Here is a 12,579-nt window from a genome sequence, read left to right on the forward strand (position 1 = left end):
CAGGACACACGTCTAACACCCTTTAACCCGACGCCGAGGAAGCTTCCCGGTGACCCCTGAAGCTACGCACGCCACAAACTCTTGACAGCGAGGAAAAATGGCTGTTGGGGAGTGCTCGTTCAGACATCGCTCTCTTGAAATTGTGCCTGTGTTTATCGTTTAGGGGAGATATCAGAGGGATCCCTATTGTACTAGGGTAAAGAATTTACCCCACTGTTGGAGATTTTATGAAAGACATTCCCTGAGGTTAACAGGTCAATGGATCTCTGGCAAGTTTGGGTTGATCCCTCTTGTAGCAGTAATCCCTTAAGGAGTCGGTGATCCATTTCTGTGACGGATACACTGTGACTCTTTCCTGCTGGTCTTTATCAAGCTCTAATTGAGAAAAATGCTGCAGTTTGGGGCGCTGAAATATATTTGGAAGTGGAAGTGGAGTGGAAGCTCACTTCTGTAGACCTATTCATCGCTCCGCATAGCTCAGAGGTGAGCTCATTAGTTGTTAGTTGTATTTATTTTTTCAATAATGATTTTTTTGGCAAGGTTCTCTTTTTCATCAAGTCTTGCTTTTCTTTCCTTTATATTTTTCCCTTGTGGGGAGCACGTTTACAGTTGATAATTTTTTTGGACATACTTTTTCTGCTGAGGTGTCACAGAAGGCCTCTCTGATAGCCTTCCATTCCCCTTGCTGGTGCCCTCTAAGGGAGGACAGGGGGCCGGCAGCAGAACACACCTTTGCTGCTCCGGACTGCATTATGACTGCATCTCCGGGGGAAATGGGATGATAAGACATTAGCTGGATCGGACATTGGGCACTAGACATATTTACATGTACAGTACTGTATCAAAGTCTTAGGCACAAATGAATATAATTAATTATAAGATCTTAACACTGTCCTCTGAAGACACCATCTTACCTCTGCTGCCCTGTCTGCCCTGGAGGAAGGTGGGAAGGCTCAGGAGAGGTTGTCTGATGTTGAGGTCAGACACTGAGGGCTTCTGGGATGTTGGAGTACCGTGGTCCTTGTCTGGAGGGCCTAGCTTGTTCCTGGTATGATTCTGAGCGGTCCAATCAAACGCTGAGCGATACGTCTTGCTGCTGGCCAGGTGGTCGATGTCTCCACACTGGCTCTCGCCCACCAACTCTGTGGGCTGGTTGAGACGGAGAGGGATGTCCACCATATCACTCTCAGGGTCAGGAACGGGACTTTCAGCCAGGGTGGATATAGCTTGTTGGTCAACATCAGCATGCTGGTGTCTGGTCACTCCTGCCACTGTCACTGCACACTCTGCTTCTCTTGCCGAACTATGTGGGTAAACATTCGTGGAGGAGGCCAGGTGTGGTGGTGGTCGGTCAGGGTCCAGTTCTGCGTCTGTGGGTTCTGCGGGGGTCTCACAGGTCCCAAAACGACAGGTTCCAGTGACAGGAGCAGATTCTGGTGAGGTGTTCTGACATGCTGAGGGCTCATGCTGGGATGAATTCCCAACGCCCTGCCTCTCTCTCACTGGTTTCTCCGACTTGTCTTCTGACTCGTGATGTTGCAGTGGATCCGCCTGCTGAGTCTGAGCCCCATTGTGGCTCTGGGCCTCGACTGGTGATAAGCTACATGAATCATCACGAGCATGCAGTCTGACTTCACTATCCTTCTCCATGTGGCTTGCTTCCCTGTGTGGATGTGCGTTCTGGGTAACTGGAGCCTCGGGATCGTGCCGGTCAACGTCCTCGGGTGAGGATAACGCGCCTCTGTGTCTGGGTTCCTGTTTAGAGCATGTCTGGAGCTTTGCCGTTTCTTCACTATGCTCCATCCCTCCCTCCTCCCTCTCATCCTTTGCTACTTTGACGGCGGGGCCTGAGCCCTCTGCTCCACTGTAAACAGACCTGTTGTCTGAGCAGGATAGCCGCGTCCACACAGCACCTTCACCGCTTCCCACGTCGCCAGACCTGCAGGCACGATCGGGCGATCCGCAGAGCACAGTAGGATGGGAATCCGGTCTCTCTCCCTGGGCCGAGTTGTGTCTGGGTTCAGGGTCTGACTCGCCTGGCTGACCTTCTGGCGCTCCGCAGATAGGTCTCGTTAGCACGTCCACCACGGCGGCCGTTTCTGTGACCAGACTGTCTGTGACCCCCGGCCGGCCTCCAGCCTGTGGGGGAGGCAGGCCCTCTTTGCTGCCTGGTCTGGGGAGCTGCGGGCGGGGCTTGTCCTCGTTGTGACGTCCATCCTCTTCGGTCCTCCCCGGGTCTGGGTTTAAACAGCCTGGGCTGTAAACACTGGGGGACTGTGGGAGGGTGATAACCTGACTGGAGCTTGTCTGACCTTCACTCTGGGACTCCATGGAAGAGACTGTGTCACTGGGTTTATCTATGCGGGTCAATAGATTAGCATTACCAAGAAATTGTGCTCTATGGTTACAACATTGACACACATGGTGAGACAAATACTTCTTGCTTCTACTACAGTATTTAACGCCACCCCCCATTTTTTGGGGGGGGATTTTAAGGTTGCCTGTGTCCTTCACCAGGACGAAATATATTTGATATCCCAAACCATAAAATGTTAATATTGTGGATCCATGTACCAAGTATATCTTTACCTTGCCGATCATTTTGGGTCGGGTGAAATTGTACGGTTTGATCCACAGTCTTTTCTCCAAACACATCCTCTGCTAAAACGTCACCACTATGACTGGACAGGCCTCCTCGTTCAGCGGTGGCGTTCTGGTTGGGTTTAACAACCTCCTTCACAGAGAACATACGAGTCATAGAGGAACCGTCGCTGGCTGAATGATGACCTCCCTGTTAAGGAGAAGGTGGATGTGCGGCGTTGAGCTTGTTCTACCTGTGCTTCCCGTGTGTGCTCAGCAGACGGCGCGGCCTGGGAGAGCAGCTCGGCGTGTGTGTGGTGGAGGCTGTCGTAGGCCTCCCGCACACACCTCAGGTCCTGCTGCTCACTGCGGATCCTCTCGAGCAACTCCAGCTTCTATAGGTCACACAGCAAGTGTCCAAACCAACCATCACACAACTGATTTGACATATGGACAGTTTATGCAGATATATTTGTATCTGCAGATGTATGTTATGGCAAGTCTGATGAGGTTCAACTGAATCAAACCTGATTCGCTGAATGGATTTTATCAGCATAATGTACACTGCCAGAGTTCAAATACAGTATGTCAGACATTTTTTTTATTTTGTATCCGACTTTACGGAAACTAGGTCTTTGTTTGAAAGCCTGTCATACAGTTCAGTGCATTGATCACATATACGCACACACACACGGACAAACACACAAAATATATCTTTGGTGTCAACTATGGATTTTTAGCAGCATTATTTTAAAATCCTTTTATTATCTTTTTACCCCTCGTTTTAGCTAGCTTTCTACCTCGTTTCCCCAGATCAGCCTGGCATTCCTGCTCTGCTCCTCCAGCACTGAGGATCTGTCTTCTTTAGCATCGACCCTCACTCGCATCACTTCATGTTCTCCTTTAAGGCTCTGCAATAAAATTAATCATCCGGGAGATTTTTAATGCAATAATACATTTTTATGTGTTTATTTTAACCTCGACTGAGGGCTCTAAACAGCAATGGGAGAGAGCGAGATAGAGATAAAGAGAATAAGAGAGAGAGCGAGAAAGAGAGAATAAGTGAGAGAGCGAAAAAGAGAGAGGTGCTCATACAAATCAGTTTGGCTGTGTCATGTTCATAATGTTTTTAATTAATGAATTGAAAGTGTGATAGTGAATTACATCGAGGTAGGGGCAGGGCGGGGTGGAGAGCCCCATAAATGAGTGGAGGCTGTAAAGGGAGAATAAACACACTATCCTCAGGTTGCACTTCACGACTGCACTAATGTGCAGAGTGTGATATACAATGCCCTCGATCATCTTTATGAGCAGCAAACCATCATCATTTATTCCTGTCCTTGTATGAATTTGCCTTGAAATCCCAGGAAACGATTGTACCAAGCAGGCCTGGTATTTAAACCACGTGACAGCCATGAAATGAATGAATTTACTAAATTGAGGGTTGATTTGAAATCAAAACGTGGAGGTGAAAGCCAGTCAGACAGTGCGGTGCGGTAGGGACAGAGAGGCAGCAGGACCTGGTGCTGCTCTCTCTGGGCGCGGAGCTCCTGCTCTGATCGGCACACAGCCTGCGTCTGGGCCAGCAGGAGCTGCTGGGTGTGCTGCAGGGAAGTCATCACCTCCTGAACACACACACACATGGACACACACAAGCAAGCAGGCACTCGCACACACGGACACACACATGGACACACGCACACAGACGGACACACACATACACATATTTAGCTTCAACTATGATCCTTGACTCCCTGTACGTCAACTTCCTCTAATTTAATTATATATTCAACGTTCCATACAAATCCATGTTTCCATCCTTCAGCAGAGTTACTCTGTACTGTACTGTACTGGATGATACTCGCCTGCTTAGCAGCTCTCTCAGTTGCGTTCTCCTCTCCCAGCTTTTTGTTCATTTCCATTTCCTAAAAAAATAAAATAAAAGCTGCAATAGGTAAAATTATCAAATATTATAAAATAAATTCTAATATGACAAGCAGCACCCCCAATTCTTGTTCAACTTCCGTGCTTTCCTCCAGCTCGAGTTTGATTGAAATTGGATTTACAAAAAAACAGCCGAGGAAGGCTCATAGCTGGAAGATGATATTTGGGATATTATAACCTGGACAGTAGTGGGGCCCCACCAAAAGTTAGTAATTGACATTCCACTGAGCTGTCTGTGTTGCTAAACAACTCTCAGAGGGATAGCTTACACAACATGCTTACAGGGGACCAAACTTTTCTTCTTTTATTTTTTTTTTACTGAATACCTATTGTACCTTTAAAATAACCGGGGGGTATCTCATAACACTGAATATTGTGACATATATTCCATTCAATTATACAAACATCGATATGAATAATGGATATATACATTTTTATACGAATATGTAAAGCAGATATATCTGTAATCTGTCATACAAAGGGAACAGTGATGATTAAAGGAGGTATTCTACCACATGCAGTCTGTGTTGAAGCTGCTGTATGAGCTGGTCTTTGGCTGCGTGGTTATGCTCAGACCTGCCCACCGAAGACACTCTGGCATTGATCAGTTTGTTGTTCAGTTCCTCCAAGCTCTGGATGGACAGAGGAAGGAACATTAGAGCGGTTCTGATTCCCCAATGGATAGAACATAAACCCTGGTGACTAAAATCTTTTTTCAAAGCTGTGACGCCCACCTCAACTTCGTACTTTAACAGAAGATTCCCCAAACGTGAATGACAGAGAAGATTCTGCTCACCTGCTTTAAGGCTTTAATGGTTGACTCCTTTCTGCTGTTTAAAGAAGACAGCTTCTTGTTTTGTCTCATGGACTCGTCCACTGTAAGAGAATGATACAACGGTAGTGGGAGTTAGCATGATTCATTTGAAATAATTATTTTTCCCGATATATATTAATTTTATCCTTCACACGTCTACATTACATTTACATTTTACATTTACATTTTACATTTATGCATTTAGCAGACGCTTTTATCCAAAGCGACTTCCAAGACAGAGCTTTACAAAAGAGCATAGGTCACTGATCATAACAACGAGATAGCCCCAAACATTGCGAGCAGTCAAAACATGAAGAATACATTGTGGAAAACCAAATAAGTGCCAAAGGGAAGAACCATAAGAGCATGCAGTTAAACAAGTTACAATTGAACAACATGCAACTCCCCACAAGAGTGCAAGAGTGTACCTGTAGAAAAAACAGTAAAACATTTTCACATTCCAATTTCATTTTATTTTAAGTTTTATCCAAAGCGTCTTGCAAATACTGCATATCTAAATTAATAATATGCAGCATGTATTAGACATTAAAATGTATTTAAATGTATTTCTCTCTATACTAGCTACATGTGGTACAGGGAAAACGGGAAAACACTTTCCAGACAAATTCCACATGAAAGCTGAGCAAAAAAAAGAAAACGTGTCCTATCTTCTTTAAATGAACAGCAGCTGCAGAGCTACAGAGACAACCATAACTTTATCACCACACTTTAAATAAATAGTGATAGTACGGTTTAGGGGCTACCGATAAACCAATTTACAAAAAGCATGGCAATGAAATGACAACACTGCTGATGGTTAAACATGAGACAAGACATGGCTACCTGATAATGTATGGCCTGCCATTGTTATCAACACTCACAATAACAGAACAATTTGCAATGTCCCTCGTTACAAAGACCATAGCTATCACAAAATGTGGAAAAACCATTCTAGCCTAAAGTTGCAAAAACAAACAAGCCTTATATTTGGAAAAATAAATAAATTAAAAGCACCGTCCAATGGAATGCAGCTACAATAATGTACAATGGTAGCCATCTATTTCTAATGGTCAAATGAGCATGTGTCGATAAAATTGATAATGCGATCAATACCATTTTGCTCCAGCTTAGCGTGGGCCTGTTTGACCAGAGCACACTGTCTGGACAGAGCTCCGAAGCGTTTCTCCACCTCGCCCAGCTGGCTCAGGTGTCTGTCCCTGCTCTGGCTCTGCAGCTGCAGCTTCTGATCCTGATACAAAAACATTTATTTTTTCAAACAGAATTTTGACATTGATAGGTCCACATAAAAACAACAAACCCCAAATACTGTATGTCCTATAAGAACGCTGTCATATGATATTTATATGTCTCCGTTAAAGAACAAAGCCTGCCCTCAAAAACAGTATTAGTTTACGACTGCCTTCTAAACGTGTGGTTTGTCATAAAGGGGTGGGGGGGGGGTTGAAACTGGTGTGATTTCTCTCAGTAACAGCATGCTCTGTCCAGCACATGCAGAACAGTAGGATCCCAGCGTATAGTCTGCTGTCACTTTGGGCTGAAGGGACCTTTGTTTAACATCCTGGCTGCTTGCTCTCTCCCCGAGATAAGCAGTCAACTCAGCGCATGCCTCAGGGCCTTTTATTGGTCAAGCCTGTCGTTATTGTTTGATTGTCTGTATCTAGCAAATTCTCTCTCCTTTTCCCCCTCTCTCTTGTCTCCTCATTTCTTCTTTAACACAGCGGAAGGTTAAACAGAGCGAGCCTCAGATATAAAATATTTTAATAGTGATATTTTCTCTGTGGCCTAGCCGGTTCAAGTGTCACACACTCCCTATCCGTTAGTCCTGATGAGCTGTTCCATCCCCCTCGTCCTCCTCTTTAATTCCTCCCACTCCCACTATCCTCTGTCAACAATTCATATAATTGGAATCCTTACCAGCTCGCTTAATTTCTTCTCCAAACTGTACTTGAACAACTGTAAAACAGTAGGAAGTAAAAACTTTAAGCATGAATTAAGCATTAGGCAACCAAAACAAAACAAAAAATATTTTTTAAACACTTTTAGGGGATAAAATGTAGACATCCATCAATTTGTAGTAAAACACACAAGCATGCAAAGCAGTTCCTAAAAGTCAGTTGATCAAAAAGAACTCCAAATAAGACATAAAACATTTTCTCTGGGTTAAGACGGCATCAAACACAATGACCCTAGTATGCATCACCAGAGGACTCCATTGTGTATCTTTCAGGATAGAATATCAAAATCCACTTTCTAAACCAGTCTCAATCCCAGGGTTAGGCTGTTAAATCAATGGAGCGTAGGGAGACGGCCATATATCACCATGGTGGTGTCACCCCCCAAACTGAGCCTCGTCCAGCCCTATTCAGAAGGTCAACTGGGGGGTAGTTGTTCCCATTATAAGACGCACCCCTAAACTATAGAACATAACTGGTACACTGATAAGATATGCTCGGCCCAACCGTCACAGAGTGAAGGCTTGATGTTGATGTGCGCGTTTTGGGAGTTCTGGATTTGAGGCTTGTGCGTTTAGGTTTGTGTGTGTGTGTGTGTGTGTGGAAGTGTGTTTCTGTGGGTTTTGAATACCTGTAACTGTTTCAATTCCTCCTTTAGGCTGCTGATCTCATTGTCTTTTAACTCTGTAGACAACTGATACCTTCCCTTCAAAGTTACAGTCATTTCAACAGACTATAAATATGCCATGTTTGGGAGAAATAATATATATTTTTCCAAAATTATATATCCAAATCTGCAATTATACATCAAATGTTTCTTTATACCTTCTCTCCTTCAACATCCCCGAGTTTGATCTGAAACTGAATTCAAGAGGAGAAATCAAATAGAACGTTCAAATAACAGCATTCACTTTTCTGGGCATATTCCCAGTGTGCAGACAGAAGGGACAGAGAAACCAAACACCTGCTTGTTCACACTGGCCAGAGACTCCGCATGCTGTTTAGCCATGGTCTCCATCTGACGCTGAAGAGATTCCTACCACACAACACGAGGAATCCGACAGAATTCAGTTTCAAGTACTAGAAAGGTGACAGATCAATCCTGGCCATTTTGTATCTGCTGCTGTTGCTTCGATACAGACAGTAAACTAAACTAAACTGGCAGGCACCGACCTTCTGCCATGCTAACTCCTGTGTCTCCAACACCAGCTTACTCATCTGATCCTCGTTTCTAGTCTCTGCATCCTGGGGGGTAACAAGACAATTCAATAACCCACACTAAATGTGTTTATGGAATAAGAAATGTATACACTTTAATAGACACTTCAATAAATATGAGATTTACAAACTTCACAGAACCGAAAGTGCTTATTAAAGCGGCCTAGGCAGAAGTATTTATGAATGTCCTCATAACCAGATCCCTGTTTATCAATTCCCATTCATCATTAAACTCTAGTCCAGGAAGTATACACCAGCAGTGATCCCCCCCCCTGTCTCTGAAGTCTATAAATTGCCCGAAGTGAGACTAAAGTATGCATTAAGTTTCAGTAGGGCAGCCCAGCATATCTTGGAGAAGCTGTGGAACATTAGACTGGTGATATCAGAGTAAAGCCATCCTTATCCTCCCTGTTCTCTGAGAGAAGGCAGGTAAAAGTCAATTGCTTTCTACAACCAGGGGACTTTTTATATGCATGTGGGAGTCAGTTCACAGAGCTTATTTATAAGTTCCCATTAAACTATGCTACTAGCTTAGAATACACTTCAAGAAAGAAGATAAAGCTGTTATTTTTCAGCAGAGGTATAATGAAGTGAGTGTCTCAGTGGGTGTGGGCAGGGCAGAAAATCTAGAATCAGATGGGCCGTCCTTATACAAAACGTTAAAGAAATACAGTCTACTGTAATTTTGTTGGCTTATAATTGACTGATAAATGATGAGGCTTAAAAAACTACTTGAGACAGAGAGAGAGTGAGAGAATATGACTTTCACATTGCCCTTTGTGGTAGTGCAGATGTTGGGCCATGCTTTAAAAAAAAAAAAATTACAAAAAGAAAAGCTAAGGAATTTGACCTGAGCAAGAATGTCTGACATCATGACATCCTCTCGCTTTTAACCCCACACCAATAAACAGCTACAACTACAAAGTGCTACTTTAATGATGAGCCCCGGGATCACACTGATTTAAAGTCTGTGTTTCTGATTCAGAAACATGGCCGTAACAATAAAAGCCCAGGATGGACAATAGTTTATTTTTTTTCTCCTATAACCTTTAAACATGTCCAGCAAGTGTCAAGTTTAAAGTGCTTGCTTCAGGGTATTTGGTGTTATTTTCTCATTTTTACAAGGAAATACATGAATTCATAGGGTGCTCAGCTTGCATGACCCCCATTTTGATGTTATGTGCAACTACAGACTACTACAGAGGACTCGTGTCGATTGCCAAAAAGGGCTCGGAGCTTCCTCTGTGAAACCCATAATATGCCTCCTTTTCTAGGACGTGACCCTCCCTTCCTCCCCCTCACTGGGCCAGAGTGTCTGAGCTCCTCTTGGTCAATAATGTGACAAACTACAGAGAGTGGAAGTTGTAATGGTGTGTGGATATTCCCAAAGATGGCTTTTTACGCTATATTCCTATTTTTGTGAGTAACTCAAGCAAAGAAAATTTTGAAAAAAGTTGCTGAAGTTGTTTCCTTGTTGCTATCGTTTATGACTTTGTTACCAGGTTGATCAGTAAGCATCTATGATAGTCTACCCTGTGAATGTGCAGCTCCTCCACTGCTTCTAACAGCCTGGTTTTAAATTCCAGAAGCTGTAGAGAGATGATTCCACTGTCCACCTCTTGTGGGATGTATAACAACGGATATTCAACATCATGTCCTCCTGCCTGGGAAATTATGCAACAAAAACAGTGCATGATTATTACTATATATTTTTCATCTGCATCAAATATTTTATTACATTCAATTTCTTATGAGGTTATGTAGACTTCAGGACAAGGCCAGTACAGCCACATAGAACTCTATTAAACTATTAAAGTCAAAATTATATTTAATTAAATATACCAAAATTTGATTTAGAGACATACAGTTTTAAACGCTACTTTAATAAGGCAGGTTTAACCTGAGTTTACTTACTGCCGGTTTAAGAGGGGAGTCTGCAGTGAGATCCATTTGAATGTTCGTTAAAACGTTTAGAGTGGGGCTTGGCTCCTTTTGCTACCTTTTCTTACACTGCCTTTTACCTTCTGTGCATGGACAGCAATAAAAGAAAAAAGAAAAATAAATATATATCATCTAAATTAGAATTGTGCATTCAGAGAGCCATTGTGAAAAGCAATATATAGTATATTTGTAAAATGTTCACACATTCATAATTCTAACATACAACAAATACGATAACATCCGTGTTAGTTATCTTTAACACAAGCATGTAACTGTCGATAATTTTAGTATTTTAGTATGAAAAAAAGATACTCCAGTTACCCTTTAATGACTATAAGCCAAAGAAATCATAGCAGAAGTCTTCTAGTGTGAGGGGGTCTTGCGTGGCAGTTCTGTCCGTAGTGTCTCCCTACTTCTGAGCGAGAACATAACATCTTCAACCCATCAAGGTGAATATGGAGCTGTCCTTAGAGTCTAATGGGGGTCAGGGCCATAACGCTGAATGGACAAATTGTTCTGTCATTTGGCTTAAATTATATAAGTTATTTAATTTGACCTGTGGATGGTCCCCCCCAGTCTCCTTATCATCATGACTGGGTTTTTAAGTGGGAGGTCTCCACTACCAATGATCCTTTCATAAAAGAGTGCCTTTTCTCCATTTAACCTGCCCTGTTATAAATCATGTGCAGGAATTAAATGATCCCGTTAGAATCTGCTACAATCATAAACTGACATTGTGACCCGAGGGGGGCTGAGGTGGGGGAGCTCAAAATGCCTTTCTATTCCCCTCTCCTCTGATCCACTTGAGCAGGTATTAAACAATTCTAGAAGCCATGAAAGACAAAATTAAAAGGACACCATCCATAAAACGGGATAATTCCCATCAGCAGGGTGATGTCTGTATTATCTTTTGTGAGTTGTATGACTATTGTTTTTGTAATGCTCTGAGGAAACAGACTACTGAAATCCAGTTAAGCCCTTAGGTGATGATAATATGGGTTTAATCACAAAGCCATCTATAATGGAAGCTAGGCTGACTTTGTTGCTTGCAGCACTATTATCTAGCAACTAACATTACAATTAAAATGGAAAAAAGAAATAGATCTAACTGAAAACACAGTAATGATTGCAGACTAATGCATTTGTAAGAAGTAAACTCGTAACAAAATTTGGGGAAACAATTTAATTTCCAATAACACATAGCATATGGTTGATATTTGTGTGTTTCCCTTCATCAGAAAATCTACTATTGTACCAGGTATTTAGCTTTACACTGAATGCCCCCCCCCCCCCCCCCAACTCAATTTAAGGCAGGGTAAGCAATGTGGTTGAGCAGCACTTTTTGTCATATTTGCTCAAATAAACTTCACACCCTGATAACAACCAATAAATCAAAAGGTTTAACAATAAAATCAATCAGAATTCTGTGCAATGTCAGGACTGTAATAAACACAACCAATCATTAAGTTCAGACCGACCTTAACGATTGGATGGCTTTCGAACCGAACACAATGATGCAATGATTGGACGGGCTGCTTGTCTGTCTACCTACCTCTCAGCAGTAGTCAGGCGCACGTTCATTTGTTTGGGGGTAATGGCTTTGAAGGAAGGGAGTGAGATGTTTTAGGTTGAATCTTTCAAACTTATGCAAAATTTCCCGGGTTTGCAAAGCTTGACTATCCCGCCTTTAAGGCTACAACTTGTAGTACAACGTTAAAATACTAAAACGTACTTGATAAGCCCACACCAGTGTTAAGATATAGGGACATGTTTCACTATGATTGATATGGCCTACAGACATTATTGCCATGATGGGTTGAAGATAACGATAATGCCATGTCACTGACATTAGTTAAACGGTTTGCGGAGAGTTGCTAGGCAAAACGAGAATGACAGCTAGCTAGATACTGTAGCTGTCTAATTTTAGCTGATGATAGTCGATTAACAAGGTAGATTAAAACAATTCAGTTAGTCAACACTGATAGCAGCACAGCTTGATATTGTTAACAAACTTGAATGAAATTAAGTATGACATTAGCCACCTGTATCTAATCTTGACGGTGACATAAACTTACCAATTTTTAAGTAGGGTAAATAGACAGCAGTGGT

This window comes from Osmerus mordax, chromosome 4, assembly GCF_038355195.1.
Source record: "Osmerus mordax isolate fOsmMor3 chromosome 4, fOsmMor3.pri, whole genome shotgun sequence".
NCBI lineage: Eukaryota > Metazoa > Chordata > Actinopteri > Osmeriformes > Osmeridae > Osmerus > Osmerus mordax.